Raw genomic sequence first — 16,455 nt, 5'->3', positions numbered from 1 at the left:
AGGCCACACCCTCCCCAAGATTCTCCTAGCATCTCACACGAGCCGCCCACTGTGTGGGCTTCTAGAAATACAAAGCCTGTGCTCAGGAGGCTCACAGTCTAAAGCAGGAGATGGGCACAGATGCAGATGGTTCTGCCATGGGATAAATGCTGCCAGTGGTAGGAACCAGGAGCCAGGAGCAAAGAGAGGAAGAAGCAGTGCTTCTCAACACTTTACACTGTGATGCCTTTTCCTCTTTATTCCCACTTGAATTGTTTTTTGGCCGTGCCCGTGGCTCGAGGAAGTTCCTGGACCAGAGAGGGAACCCATGCCACAGCAGTGACAACACTGGCTCCTTAACCCACTGTGCCAACAGGGAACTCCCCCCACTTTAATTCTTTAACCCAAGCAATACATCAATATTTTTGCAAAAAAATCAAACACTATAGAAACACATGCATGTTATACACTCAGAGTAACTTTTATCCCACCCTAAATACCTTAATATAATCCGCCAAACCTTCCTAAGTAAGCACATATACATTTTTTAAAAGAAAACAAACTAAGGAATTCCTGTTATGGTGCAACAGGTTAAGAATCTGACCGCAGCAGCTCAGGTCACTACAGAGGCGCAAGTTCGATCCCCAGCCTGGTGCCGTGGGGTAAAGGATCCAGCATTGCCTGAGCAGTGGGTGTGGCCATTAAAAAAAAAAAGAAAGAAATTAGAAACTTATCCTACGCTCCTATTATTTTAAATACTACATTTTCCTTTATTCCTTTTGTCAATAAATGTTATATAACGTAATATAGGTATATTATACATATTATATAAACAATACCTTAAGAGCTGAATCACACACATTTCACTTTGTAGCCACATGAGAGGTTTTTTAGACAAATCTATTGTTGGACCCATCTTTTGCTCCTGACTGCAGGCCAGTTTTTTTTTTGTTTTTTTCCTCTTTTTAGGTTGCCCCACAGCACATGGAGGTTCTCAGGCCAGGGATCAGATCTGAGCCACAGCTGTGACCTATGCCTCAGCTGCAGCAACACTGAATCCTTTAACCCACTGGGCTGGGCCGAGGATCAAACCATCGTCCTGGCGCTGCAGAGGCGTCGCCGATCCCATTGCACCCCAGTGGGAACTCCAGCTAAATGGATTTTTGATTCTGCAATGACTGCTTCAGATTTCTTGTACTCTTTCTTCATATTCCACTATTCTATCGCTACATCCAGCTTATCCTGCTGCCTTTGAATCTCGGACTGTCCACGACAGGACGGCTGGGCTCGGCTGCAGGGAGGAGATCGTATTCCCACCGACGGGGCCAACTTCCTGACATGTGCTCCTGGATCTTGACGTGATCCTTTTCAGAGGCAGACTCTTGCAGATGCAACTGACCCTCTTCTGCGCGGTCACACTGTTTGAGGTTTCAGGAACACTCAACAGCAACCACTGCCCCAAAGGGAAATGCGGTGTGAAGCTCCTACGAGCCCCTGGCCGCAGTGCGGGCGCAGACAGAGCAATACTTGACCTTGGTGCGTAAGTGTGTCTGTTTAAAGACACTTTACTTAATATACAGTTGACTCGTCAGCCTGGAACTCGTGGCCAACAGCCCTGCAACACATGCCTAAAGGAAGCTTATCTAACACAGATTTTCTCTGCGAGGCTCATCACAGTCTCCCTGCATTTAGGACGCTAGACGGTACTTCAGCCCTACACTCGGGGACCATTTTATTTGATTTATTTATGTTTGTCTTTATTTCTTTAGGGCCGCACCCTCGGCATATGGAGGTTCCCAGGCTAGGGGTGGAATTGGAGCCGTAGCTGCCAGCCGCAGCTGCCGTAGCCATGCCAGATCCGAGCTGTGTCTGCGACCTGCACCACAGCTCATGGCAACGCCGGATCCTTAACCCACTGATCGAGGCCAGGGATCAAACCCTCAGCTTCAGCTTCTTGGATACTGGTTGGCTTCGTTTCCACTGAGCCACAGCGGGAACTCCTTGGGGGCCACTGTAAACAGTGAAATCATCAATAAAAAGCACAATAATCAAAAACATGTGACACCAAGTGGACCACAAAAAGGACACCTGTTTACAGTGTGAGCTGAAACAGAAAGGCTGTGTGTGGCCCTGCCACCTCACGTGGGAGTGTGAGCTTGGGGTGACTCAGATTGCCCCCACCCCGCCTGCTCACCCCGGGGGGGACAGTGAGAGGCCACGAGGGCTGTTTTTGGGGGGGACAAACAAATCCTCCTGCGTATATAACTTTGCTACCAGGGAATTCACCGAGAAGAAGGGTTGATCCACGGTACTACTTTTTTCCTTGGTTCTGCTGTTCTTCCTGTGGGTCCTGTTTGTTTTCCCTTATCTTCCAAAGGGCTGGATCTGTACGAGTTCAATATCTGTCAACAGACAGGTGGAGTCACCCACACTCTGTCCCATCTGGGCGCACTTCTGTAGGGGTGCGGTCACCTGCTCAGTTCCGCGGGCGGCCGGGTCGATGCTCGGCCAGGGGGCATCTTCCTTTACACCCACTGCCTCTTCTCTGGGACCCTGAGCAGGTGGAAAATGGGACAGAGCACGATGTCCGGCCTGGACAGCCACTCCTCACAGAACAGAAGGGCTGCTCCTCTTCTATGTCCTCCTGACTCTGCCCCCCGTTACACACACACACACACACACACACACACACGCGCGCGCGTGCGCGCGCACGCACACGCACACACCCGGATCTTAACCTAGTTGTTCTCTGAGATTAATGTGGTGGGTTGGAGTTCCCGTCGTGGCGCAGTGGTTCACGAATCTGACTAGGAACCATGAGGTTGCAGGTTCGATCCCTAGCCTTGCGCAGTGGGTTACGGATCCGGTGTTGCCGTGAGCTGTGGTGTAGGTCACAGACGTGGCTCAGATCCTGCGTTGCTGTGGCTCTGGCGTAGGCCGGTGGCTACAGCTCTGATTAGACCCCTAGCCTGGGAACCTCCATATGCAACGGGAGTGGCCCAAGAAAAGGCAAAAAGACTAAAATAAAATGAAAAGTAACAGAAAAGAAGACACGGAGATACACAGAAGGGAAGCCATGTGAAGGCAGAGCCCAGCATGATGTGTCTACAGTCAGGGACCCTAAGGCTGCCAGCTGCCACCAGAAGCCACTAGCAGAGTCCTGAACCGAATTCTCCCTCAGCACTTCCAGGAGGAACCAACCCCACCGACACCTTGATTTCAAGACGTCTGGCTCCTGAAGTCTGAGAAAATACATTTTGGCTGTTTTAAGCCACCAGGATGTGGTGATCTGTGAGGGCAGCCCCGGAAAGCAAATGCACCTAGATCAAGAGATCGGCGGCGGCGGGACCAAGGGAAAGGTTTTCTGCTCCCGTCGCGGGGCAGCCCAGCGCGGGTTCCGGGTTGACGAGGGTCTGAGTCAGGCAGCAGCTGGTGGGGGGCCGTCGGCTGTTCTCATTCAAGCTTTCGCAGGAGGCGAAACCACATGGGAGGATACAAAGGACAGAAGAGGAAAGGACGACGACAGACAGACAGAGGGGAATGACGGCAGCCCGAAGAGCAAGGGGTTGGTGTCCAGAGTATGTAAAGAACTCAACAAATAAATAAAAAGATTCAAACCAATAGATCACACACACACACACACACACACACACACACACACACACTAGCTATGAATGTGCAAGTTACAGAAAAGGAAATCTGAAAAGCCAATAAACATACAAAAAGATGCTCCACATCACTGATGAAGAGACACATGCAGATTACACAACAATGCAAATGCACGTTAAAACAATACGCCCACTGGACTGGCACAAACATACACGTCTGACAAGGCCGAGTGTGAGGCAAGGAGCATTGAAATCCTCCCTGAAGAGCCGGCGGAAACGCATGCATGTGCCTTGGACAGCCGTCAGGCAGCATCGAGGAGGACTGGAAGGAGCCACACAGTTATGGGGTTTTTGTCCATCCTAGAAAAAGCCCACGCGGGACCCCGGGGAGGGCAGACAAAGCTGCCTCTTGCAACAATATTGGTAATAAGAAAAAAAAAAACCGGAGGAAAGGCTGAATGGCCATCAGTGGGCAACGAGTAAATGAGGAACTGCGGCTTGTTTATACAATGTCATATCATACAAAACCCTTCAAATGAATGACACAGAACCCTCCGAAGCAACACGGATCCGTCTCAAAAACACAGCACGTTATAAAGTGATACACCTGGGGCGTTTCGAGACCCTCCTTGAGTCCCAAACCAACACTCTGTACCCCGCATCGGTACCCACAGGTCGTAGACGCCAAAACAATACGGAAAGATGACCCGACGGTCCTGTGTCTCTGGGAGGAAGGGAGTTTAACGGAGCTAAGTGGAGACCGAAAGGACTTCAGGGCACAGACAACGTTCTCTTCTCTAAGAGAAAGTCAGGAAGAAAGACCCAGAGGAGCAGACTTAGGAACACACTACTGTCAAACCAAAGAGGCTATCCTAACTTCCTGGACAGTGGGCAGAGGGGGTTCGCAGGGCGCAGCGGGGAGAGGACTCCACTTTGCGAGGAAGGCTTCCCGGAGGAGGTGGCACAGAGCCTTGACAGACGCGTGGTTGGGATGGAGAGATGGGTCTGAGAACGCCCTTCCGACCACCGGAGGCCTGCTCTCTTGGCCACTCTGGGTCAAGCTACTCGCTGTGTTTGCTGAATAAGGCCTTACGTTCTCAAATTTTAAAATAAAAAGTGGACGTGGACACTTTATCTTTCAAGGCAAAGCTACCAAGGTGACGGCTGTATGTGATCTGATCCGGCTCCCCTGACGCCCTTGCAGCCAGCCTGTGTGATCTGGGCTCTACCAGCTTGGCTTCTTTGTGAATCCGTGGGGTGGGAAGTGCCAGGGAGGTGTGGTTCTGGAGCTGGCAGCAGCGGCTCCACGGCCTGGTTCTGCAACTTTCTGATTATGCCAGAGGTTGGGGTTAGGGTTAACCCGAACCCTGGTGGCTTGTTCGGTGAGAGGTCTGGGGTCTTTGTTCCTAGAAGTCCACTTAGAGTCCCTTCTTCAGCCACCGACACCAAGAGTTATCTAAACGCTAAAGAATCCCTGGGCGCTTCAGGAGTGGATTCTGCTATTTGCAGCCAAGAACCTTGATCAATGCAAGTTCGCCAGTGCTTCTTGGTATCAAGCCTACAGGCCTTGGTTTGCCAACCACCTCTCACCACAGGCCAAGAACATAATAAACCAATCATCCCAACCTTTGCAGACGTTGGGCAAAGTCAGCCACGCCCTGGGTCTCTCGGTCCATCTGAATGAGTTGTACGTAAATCTAATCTAACGTCTCCGTGTTCACAGGGCCTCCTCCACTCCTGCCCCCTTGACCCCCGACTTTCTCTTAAAATGCATGATCTGGAAATAGTTGCAACTAGGGAGAGAGCACTCACAGGCCCTTCAGATTTTTTAATTTTTTTGCAACAGCATAAATCACATTTTATTTGAGCATTTGGGATTCTTTTCTCTCAACTGGCTGAGATAGGCAGAATTTCCATTTCAGTCTATAATTAAAATACAATTAAAATGCATATGGAAACTTAAACTGACACAGACATTTGTGTTTATGTTGTAAAATGTCTTGATACACTTTTACATATGGTAATAATAACCAAACAAATTTGGCACTCGCAGGCTAACTTCTGCCCTAGAATCACAGAATTTGGAGTATGTCACAAATACAAAACATACTGCAGTGTTACCTAACCGCCCCGGTGTAAATAAGTGTTATGTTGGAGTCACATGGGCCCCAGGACAAATTCCATCTCCTCTGCTCTCCAGAGGGGTGATAGTGGGCATATTACCTACTTAGCTTTCCGAGCCTCCGTTTTGAAATGAGATTAGCATGCGGTTGGGGTGACAGGTGAGAGATCCTGTGTGTCAAGCACGGGGCATGGATCCCAGGAGGTGCTTGATAAAGGGTCAGTGCTGTGATGATGGTGGTGGTGGTGGGTGGTGGTGGCGATGACCGAACAAAGTATGTTCTGAAATGACAGGGACCGGATGACAAATCAAGCCCACTGTACTTATGGTGGTCAGCTCTGTGTCTTAACTCAGAAGCAGATCTCCAATGTCAAAACTTTTGTCCCCAAGACATAAAATGCACAGGATGCATCCAGGCACGAATCCTAGTACCAAACATCAGACCGTACCGCCCATCGCACCTCCACAGCAGGAAGAGGTCCCACCCCGGGACGAACCAGCTGTGGGATCACAGGCAAGCCACTGCACATCTCTGGGCTGGGACGTGTGACCCATTTAGCGCTCCCCAGACTTCAAGGGGCACACGAGTCACCTGGAGAATCTTGTTAAAATGCGAGTTCTGGAGTTCCCGTCGTGGCGCAGTGGTTAACGAATCCGACTAGGAACCATGAGGTTGCAGGTTTGATCCCTGGCCTTGCTCAGTGGGTTAAGGATCTGGTGTTGCCATGAGCTGTGGTGTAGGTCACAGACACGGCTCGGATCCTGTGTTGCTGTGGTGTAGGCCGGTGGTTACAGCTCTGATGGGACCCCTAGCCGGGAACCTCCATATGCCACGGGAGCAGCTCAAGAAAAGGTGAAAAAAGACAAAAAAAAAAGCAAGTTCTGATTCAGTGGGTCTGAGGTGGGGCCCCATCCTGGGCACTGGATACAAGTTCCCAGGTGCTGCTCTTGCAGCCAGAGCCCACACTTTGGGAAACAACAGCCCGGAGGATTTCTTGGTCCCCCAGCCTCAGACTAGCAAAGCTCTGATCAGAACGCGAGGGCCCACCTGCTCCCCACTCATCCTTTTCTTTGTCCTTCTCTTCAACCCACTCCCCTCCATCTTTGGGCTGCCACCCCACCCATGGGTTTGGGGGCAAGGGGAGGATTCCCACCGCTGCTAACAAACCAGAGACAGGTTATCTGTCCTCTATCAACAGCACAAACAGCAAGAGAGAGACAAAGAAGGAGAGCTACCAGATCCCAAGGAACCAAAAAAAAAATCTTTGAGGTTCCTCCTTAACTCGGAGCCCTCCCCCGACCCCCTGCTCTCCATGCAGAGGCCAGGGGTAATACCACGAGCACACAGACCGCCCACGTCTCCGGAGAGTTATAACAAAACTGTCTCAGCAGGAAGAATTATCCTGGATTAATGCCTCCTACATCCACCTGCCAGCTGAGAGCGTTCTTTTCCTTTGGGGGGGGGGGGCACACCTGCAGCATGTGGACGTTCCTGGACCAGGGATGGAACCTGCGCCATAGCAGTGACCCCAAACCACAGCAGTGACAAGGCCAGGTCCTTAACCCGCTGAGCCACCGGGGAACTCTGAGAGCCTTCTTTCTTTTTACAGCCACACCTGCGGCATATGAAAGTCCCTAGGCTTGGGGTCGAATTGCAGCTGCACCTGTGACCCACGCCACAGCCACAGCAACACCAGATCTGAGCCGTGTCTGAGACCTATGCTGCAGCTTGCAGCAACGCCAGATCCTTAACCCAGTGAGCGAGGCCAGGGATCAAACCTGCGTCCTCATGGATACTAGTCGGATTTGTCACCGCTGAGCCACAACAGGAACTCCTGAGAGCATTCTTTTCTCGTCTAGAAATGTCCATGCGTCTCTCAGGCCACCATTTCCCTGCTCCAGGCTCCAGAGATGCCCCAGAAAAAGCCCTGAAGAGGCGGCCAACCTGGGATGAGCAGAGTGGCCGGGGCTGACCGGCCAGGCTGGCCCTAGAAATCTAGGTGTCAGGACACGGCCTTTCTGGGAAGTCTGTCCCTGCTGGTAAAAGAGTTCTCACCACGCCTCCCCATGCCAAAGCAGATGCTCAAAACAGAACACCTGCCCACAGCTCCCCAGGGTTCTGGCCCAGACAGGAAGCAGGAGCTCTGCCCCCAGTGGGCCCTGAGCACAGGCTGCCTCCCCATGCCCCTGGGGGCTGGATCCCTTGCCGCCCACACAGTCAGCAGGGCCTCTGTTCCCCCAGTGGCGGGTCACCCAGCCCTGCTCCACTTGGAGGCGTTGGCTGTGCCAGGGGCCTCAGCCTGGCACGGTCCAGCCCTCGGGTGCAGGAACTTGACTCTGACTGCAATGTCCTGCGGGCAGCAGGCCCTGGCTGTCAAGTCAGAACTGCGGTTCCAACTTCTCACCACTCCGCAGAATAAGGCCCATGTGGGAAACCCTACCCTGCCAGGGGCCGGTCGCCTGCTCTGAGGTCTCCTGGTCTCCAGGCCCTGCCGGGAATGCTGCAGCAAGGTCAGCACACGGCCAGGCCCGGGCACTGAGGAGGCCAAGGCTGGACCCTGGGGTGCCAGCCAGAGAGCAGCTGCCCTGGGGCTGGCACGAGCACCCCCCGAGCGTGCCAGTTTCGACACGTCAGCCTGTTTGCCGGGCGGCTCTGCCCCCACGGCCACCTCCAAGGTCACGTCAGGCCCTCCCCACCCCAGGAGGGGTCCCCAGAGCCCCGCGCACTTGACCTCCCCTCCCAGGCCTCGCTTGCATCCCTCCGCACAGGGACTCTGGTCTGCCCATCAGTGCTTGCGTCCGGCTGTTTTTTTCCTTCGGTAAAACACACCCTGCAAGCCAGTTACCGCCCTGACCACCTCTGAGCGCCGTTCGGCGACAGGAAATACCTTCATGCGGCGCAATCATCACCAGCCGGCTCTTGCCAGAGCCGCTTCGCCTTCCCAAACTGAAATTCGACCGGCGCAAAACAGTGACCCCCAAACCCCGCTCCCCAGCCCTTGGCAACCACCAGGCCACCTTGTGACTCCATGCATGGGAAGACCCCAAGGGCCTCGGAGAAGTCCAGCCTCTGTCCCCTTGGGTCGGACTCATTTCACTAAGCGTAACGGCGTCAAGGTTCCTCCAAGCGGTAGCAGCACCGCGTCCTTCTTGAAGCCCGAGCAGCGGCCGCTTCTGCAGCGAGACCACATTTTGTTCATCCATCCGTCCACGGACGGGCCCTGGGCTGGCATCTGCGGTTTGGCGACTGCGAATAACACTGCTAGGGGCCCAGGGGTACAAATACCTATCCGAGCCCCTGCTTCGAATGCTCGGGGGCCTCACACCCTGTCGATTCCTTCTGAACGCGTTCCCGACAGACACCACGTGGCAGGAAATTGCTCGGAGAAGCGTCCTGCTCGTGGAATGGTCACAAACTGAAAACGCCGTGTCCTCAGCACCCGGGTGAGGAAGCGGCACAGCACCCCTCCCCCCCCCAGAAGCCCCCTCATGTTGCCACCTCCCCCTCCCAAGCAGGGCAACCAGTGTCCTGACTTCCAACGGCAAAATACATGGGTTTTGCCTGCGTTGTTTTCGTTTCACTTGACACGGGTGGCATGGCTTCCCTCACTCCGCCCAGTGTCTGGGTTACGGCTGCATGTAGCTGTGAGTTAATCACACGCACTCTCGTACCGTATTTCACTGTAGGAAATGTCACAACTGATTTTCTGTTCCTTTGGTGATGGGGGTTTACGGCTAGATGGCTAGTGTCCGGTTTGGGATTATCACAGATACTGCTGCTATACATTCTCACACCCATCTCTCAGAAGCATATGGACACAGTTCTTTGCTTGGTTGTTTTTCTTCTTTTAAAGGCCACACCCGTGGCATATGGACGTTCCCAGGCTAGGGGTCGAATCGGAGCTGCAGCTGCCAGACACAGCCACAGCCGCAGCCGCAGCCACGCAGGATCCAAGCTGCAGCTGCAACCTACACTGCAGCTCACGGCAACACTGGATTCTTAACCCACTGAGCTAGGCTGGGGATCGAACCTGCATCCTCACAGAGACAGCGTTGGGTCCTTGAAACCCTCTGAGCCACAACAGGAACTCCACATGCACACATTTCTGATGGGTCTATACCTAGAAGCGGAATTGCTGAGTCACAGGGTGTACCCATTATCAGCTTTAGTAGGAAAAGCCAGTTTTCCAAAACAGCTGGAGCAGCGTACACTTCTGCTAGCAGGGTTATGTCACCAGTACGTCGGACTCTCTTTTTCCTTTTAGCCATTCTGGTGGGAAGGCAGTGGCAGTGCCTTGTGGCTATCATTCTGCATTTCCCTGATGACTACTGAAGTTAAGCACCTTGTCATATTTCTTATTCTCTCTTACGAGAAGACACAGGGGGAACTCAGCATCTACATGGCTGCGTCTCCAAGCCTCCCGTCCACCCAGGGCACACCATGAAATCCAGGCTTCATCTATGTCACGTAAGGCGAGGCTAAGTTCTCCACACACCTGGCCAGGTCGCGGGCATGGACCCTGGGCTGGATGTCTAGGTACAGCCAGCCTACGGCTCAGTCCCTGTTTGCTCACGACAGTGTCCCGAGGGCCAGGCCTCTTGCCAAAAGTGCCAGATGTCACTGGGTCGGCGCTGGCGAATGCAAAAGGCCAACAAGTATACATGTGCAATTCTTAAGAACAGTGCGTTCCTTTTGGAAAGGCACACCACAAACATGGAGAATTCTGCAATCAGTAAAGGAACAAAAGTAACCCATGTCTGGTCTTGCTTAAGAGTCATGCCCACAAACCTGCTTTGCTGGTCCACCCGAACTCAATATGATTCAATCTGGTAAGTAGGTATTGAGGCACAACCATGTGCCAAGCACCGAGATGAAGGAGGCTAGGCTTGGAGACATGGAAGATGGTCCACAGTGCACAAGAACATAACTTAAGGCAGAATGTGATAAAGGTCCTAAGTAAGGTGTGCACATAATGCAGGCCGGACACGAAGAATTTAGTGGACAGAAAATGTCAGGTTATAGAGAATCAAGGAGGCGTCATGGAGAAAGAGGAGCTTGGCACAGACTCTGCACAACAGGCAGGTATCCCAACAGCTGGAAATTGGTAAGGAGGGTCCTTTGGAGGGGGGGCAGCATGAACTAGAACTAAGACTTTGAGGTAGAGAGGTTGGCTAAAGTTTTAGTTTGGCAGCAGAATGACAAAGGCAAAACTCATGTTAAAAAGATACTGATAGGACATAAAAATTAACTTCTGTAGGAGTTCCCTGGTGGTTCAGCAGGTTAAATAAAGATCTGGCGTTGTCACTGCAGTGGTTCTGGTCACTGCTGTGGCTCGGGTTTGATCCCTGGCCTGGGAACTGCCACATGCCACAGGCGCAGCCATTAAAAAAAAAATGAACCTCTGTTTAAAAAAAAACCCCACAAACATAATTAAAAGGCAAATACTACACTAGGAAAAAATAAGGTTTATCTTGCATCCGAAGGTAAACCAAGGGAGTCATTTACATGAATTCTGGCAATTCACACAATAAGCCACTAAAATGATGAGGTAGAGCTTTCAGTACTTTCTGACCAGTTGAGACTTTCATGACCTGTTGCTGGGCAGAAAAAGCAAGTTCCTAAAAGACATGGAGTAAACGCAGGCAAAATTACACACGGCGAGACGCACTGTCCTCAAAATGTCAGCAGTGATTATTTCCAGGTAGAAAAAGGATTTACTCAGTAACTTTTTCTTCCTCTTATTTCTTCTACGTTGTTTATTTTCTAAAAGTAATATAGATTATTTTAAATTCAGAAAAAAGCAATTCCACTTTTATAATATCCGATCATTATTTTGCCAAATACATAGGCCAAGATATTTGTAAATAACAATTCTGACGAGCAAGAGTTTAGGGCATTCTCACATGGTTCTGGTAGAAACATGACTGCTTTTCATACCCTTTGGAGAGTAATGTTTTTCTCCCCCAGGGCCGCACCTGCAGCGTATGGAAGGTCCCAGGCTGGGGGTCGAATTGGAGCTGTCGCTGCCGGCCTACACCACAGCCACAGCAACACCAGATCCTTAACCCACTGAGTGAGGCCTGGGATTGAACCCGCATCTTCATGGATACTAGTCGCATACAACTGCACTTTATACAAATTATTAAAGGATGAGTTATTTCAAACCAGGTCCTTGTTGCTAGAAACTTCCACTTTCCCCTCTCCTCCCTCTCTTCCCCCCCTCCTTTCCTTCCTGTTAAAAAACTTCTACAGAGAATGTCCTAGATGTATATTTGTGTAAATTCCCAAGTTCCTTATAATAAATTCCTAGAGGTGAAATTTCTGGGTCAAAGAATAAACATATTTTAAATTTAAATTTGCTCTCTAGGAGTTCCCACTGTGGCTCAGTGGTACTGAACCCAAGATAACAAAAGCTATCCTGCCTGAGGAAAATGTGAGAGAAAAATTGCTCATCAATCTGAAAACCCTCATCTTCCCCACAACCTAGCACAGCAGCAGCTCACTAACCTCCCTGGGCCTCACCTGGTGATAGACAGCGCTTACTCTCTTCCCACGCGGGTGTAGCTGGAAACACCTAGCATCATCTCAGGACCTGCTCCAGCCCAGGCCCCAGAAAGACATCTTTTTGCCATGTGGTCCTTGCAGATGAGGTTCCTCCCTGATGCTCTGGCTCCACCAGAGTCTCTCTGCACCTGCTGCATCACTTGGGATACTCTGCAGTGACTCTCCCGCATCCTTCAAGACTCCCTCTTCAGGTTCCCCTTCATCCCCCCGCTGCTCGAGGCTCAGCTCACTGTGACAAGCAACCTTCCAAACTGCACAGGTGCCTCCCAGGACAGCCAGCTGCATCGTCAGGGATGCTGCATGGCCAGGTAAGGTTCACCTTGCCCATACACGATGCTGATGAAACTGAGAATGAATGACAACTATGGTGGATGCAAGTCACGTCCTAGTTGGGTCAGGTGGCATCAACCTCATCTTTTGGGGAGGAGAGTGGGAGACATCTGGAAGGTATCATTTAACTGAAAAACTCAGAAGTAAGGAACACCAGGTGACAATAAAGAAACACAAAACATCCACTTCGCAGTCACAATAAACGACACAAAGTCCTTGACTAACATCTGTCCACTTTGCTCAACAGAATCATCAGACTCTCAGCACCTATCTATTCTATCAGTTTCCTTTCGGTGTTGAATAGTTCACCTGTTTCTTTTCTTGGGGGGGGGGGTCAGAGTACGTTGATTAGGAACAGAAAATCAGGAGAGAAAAGGCTTCTATTTATACAGATGTTCACTGTCGACATTTTTGTTATAACAAAAGACCAGGAAAACCTAGGTAACACCGGGACAATGTAAATTACAACACCTGCATTCAATGGCAGGATAAAGGGTCCATATGTCCTGATTTAGAAATACTGTCACAACATATTAAGGGCGAAAAGGGTGCTGGATTACATAAATAGTGTGCGTCTATTTGTGTTAAAAATGCAAAAAATGGGAGTTCCCACTATGGTGCAGCGGGCTAATGATCTGGGTGTCTCTGTGGTGCTGAGGGTTCGGTCCCCAGCCAGGTACAGTGGGTTAAGGATCTGGCGTTGCTGCAGCTCTGGCATAGGCTGCACACATATCAGATGTGGCTCGGATTCAATCCCTGCCCAGGAACTTCCACATGCTGTAAGTGTGGCCGAAAAAGGAAAACAAAACTGGAGTTTCTGTCGTGACGCAGCAGAAACAAATCCGATTAGGAACCATGAGGTGGCGGGTTTGATTCCTGGCTTTGCTCAGTGGGTTAAGAATCCTGCGCTGCTGTGGCTGTGGTGTCGGCCGGCAGCTACAGCTCCGATTGGACCCCTAGCCTGGGTACCTCCATATGCCGCAAGTACAGCCCTCAAAAAGACCAAAAAAAAAAAAAAAAAGGAAAGGAAAACAAAGCTAAAGAAAACAACAATTTTAAAAAATGCAAAACTATATGAGGTTCCCTGGTGGCCTAGCAGGTTAAGGATCCCGCATTGTCACTGCTTGGTGCAGGTTCATTCCCTGGCCCGGGATTTCCACATACTGTGGGCACGGCCAAAAAAGCAAAACAAAAATATATATTCACATACACCCTGGTATGTGCATCAAATGAACATATCTGCAAGGATATAAAACATTGCCTTTTTTGGAGTGAGCAAGCATTTGGTGCGGGAGACACTTTTTACTGCAGTGTTTAAATTTTTCGGTTTTGCTTTTTACTTTTGTAGGGTTTGAAATGTTTTCCACACTCGTGGATTATGACTTCAATTAAAACAGTGGTTTAAAAAAAGAAAGAAGAAAAGAGGGATAACTCTTGGAAGGAGACACGGTGAGCGCAGACATAATTGAGAACAGACAGCTTGGGAAGAACGAGAGAAGAGATGCAAGGAAAGTGTCAGCCAGTCCAGAAAGCACAGGAAAGAGCACGGAGGTGAGAGCAAAACAGAAGCTTGAAGCCCACCAGTCGAGGAGAGTGTAAGAGCCCCTGATCCCAAGCGACATTACTGTGTCAAAGGATGACTTTTAACTGTGTGCTAACAATGCCCCTGAAACATCAAAATAAGACCCGGTTGCATTTAACTCTCTTTAGACAGATCAATCTGAAACACCAGTGACATTCCCATTTATGTCAGAATTAAGACAAGGATGGCTGCTATCAGCCTGACTATTTAAAGCTGTTCTGGATGGTGCAGCCAATGCAACAAGACAAGAAAAAAGAACAAACAGCATAAATGCTGGAAAGAAAGACAAAAGATGCTATGAAGATGCTATGATGACCTACCCCAAAAACCCAGGAAGAGAGACCCTCAGTTCAGCGAACAGGCCAACTGTGACATACAAATGCGAAAATTCATTTCCTTGATATATACCATCAGCAAACAATCAGAAAACAACTGGAAGGGATGCCATTTACCTTTCCTGCAAACAGTTCAAAATACCCAAGACTAAACTTAAGAAATGGGCAGGAACCTACAGGAGAGAACCATATGAACAGCTGATAGAACAAACTGAGGTTTCAGATGAGAAGAGCCTAAGTGATAAAGACTCCAACGCCCTCCGCATTCACCTATAAATGCAATGCATTTTCAATCAGAATCACAGAGGAATTTTTTTCCAAGTTGACCAAATCATTCTAAAGTTCATTTGGAAATAAAATGCAAGAGACCAGCCAAGAAATTTTGTAATCAAGGGAGTCGGGCCCTGAAATAATTAAAATATTAAAACAGCGTGGAACTGGCAAAAGAACATAGACGCCTATCATTGGCCAGAAAGAACTCCAGAAACGGAACCAAGAATATGTGAGAATTAACACATGACAAGGTAGCCTTTGGAACCAGAAGGAAAAAGACAGTGTTAGGAAAATGTAAGACTGGATTCCTTACCTCATGTTAGACAGCAGATCATTTTCGGAAGGGATTCAAGATTTAAGTGTGAAAAATTAAGCCATGCAAGGGCTAGAATAACCTAAAATGTAGATGAGTATCTGCAATATCTTAGGTTGCTCAGAATGACACCAAAGACAGAAGTTAAAAGAAAACCCCTTAGATGTGTCTTTACATGAAAATAAAAAGCTTTTTTTTGTCTTTTTTGGGCCACATCCATGGCATATGGAGGTTCCCAGGCTAGGGGTCTCATCGGAGCTGTAGCTGCAGGCCTACGCCACAGCTCACGGCAACACTGGATCCCCGACCCACTGATGGAGGCCAGGGATCAAACCCACGTCCTCATGGATGCTAGTCGGGTTCGTTAACCGCTGAGCCATAATGGGTCTGCAGCTCAGATCTGGCGTGGGTGTGGCTGTGGTGCAGGCCGGCAGCTACAGCTCCCATGAGACCCCCAGCTGGGAACCTCCATATGCCGTGGGTGCGGCCTAAAAAAGCAAAAAAAAAAAAAAAAAGGCACTAAAAGCAAAACTTAGCGGGGTAAAGGGCAAACTGGAGGAAAATTATTTGCAATTGATATAACAAACAGTTTACATGCTGGATATACAAAGATCCTTATAAATTAATAAGAAAATATGAATTCCCCATGGAGGAAAAAAAACTACATAAAGGCCATGAGTAATCAACGCTCGAAAGAACACAAATGGCTCACAGACACAGAAATAAAAAATGTTCAAAGAAAGGCATACTTTTTCAACTAAGCGTCTGTTTTTTTTACCATTCAAATTGATTTTTTTTTCTTAATGACAACACTTAGCGTCAGGGAGGGCCTATGGGGAAACCATGACTCCTCAACACTGCTGATGAAAATACAAATAAGCAAACTCATCTGACAAGCGACTGGCATGTGAAAGACTCCAAAGACTGGAAAAATGTGCACACTCTCTAACCCACCGACTGTGCTTAGAAGAACCTACACCAAAGGAAGCACTCACCCGGAGTGCAAAGGTCTAGCTCAAAGATGCATTTCACATGCAGTTGGTAACAGGGGAGAACGGGCAAAGCAGCAGGGGGAAGCTGGTTGGAATGTGCGGGACATTCATGCCCCCAAATGCTGAGCAATCCTGAAAATGATGCTGTCGCCACAGAATCAAGATAGCAGCAAGTTGGGTTTTTCTTGTCTTTTTGCCATTTCTTGGGCCGCTCCCACAGCATATGGAGGTTCCCAAGCTAGGGGTCGAATCGGAGCTGTAGCTGCCGGCCTACACCACAGCCACAGCAATGCAGGATCTGAGCCGCGTCTGCAACCTACACCACAGCTCATGGCGACGCCGGATCGTTAACCCAC

The 16,455-nt window shown here is 49.8% G+C and overlaps 1 protein-coding gene and 1 long non-coding RNA gene across 6 annotated transcripts in view; one reads left to right on the top strand and one right to left on the bottom strand.

The window, feature by feature from the left end:
- NTN1 (netrin 1) overlaps positions 1–16,455 on the bottom strand; it is a 241,409-nt gene that overhangs the window by 111,068 nt on the left and 113,886 nt on the right.
- On the top strand, positions 757–5,545 carry LOC146398400 (uncharacterized). The gene is made up of 2 exons (XR_014821864.1): positions 757–1,771; positions 2,975–5,545. It is a non-coding gene; the product is annotated as an uncharacterized LOC146398400 (long non-coding RNA).

The sequence above is a fragment of the Sus scrofa genome, chromosome 12, assembly GCF_054392235.1.
Source record: "Sus scrofa isolate SSC_HxYL_T2T_F1_AM1 chromosome 12, Sscrofa_HxYL_maternal_Yorkshire_Landrace_v2.0, whole genome shotgun sequence".
Lineage (NCBI taxonomy): Eukaryota > Metazoa > Chordata > Mammalia > Artiodactyla > Suidae > Sus > Sus scrofa.
The sequence above is the reverse complement of the archived record's forward strand: the minus strand, read 5'-3'. Positions and strand labels throughout refer to the sequence as shown.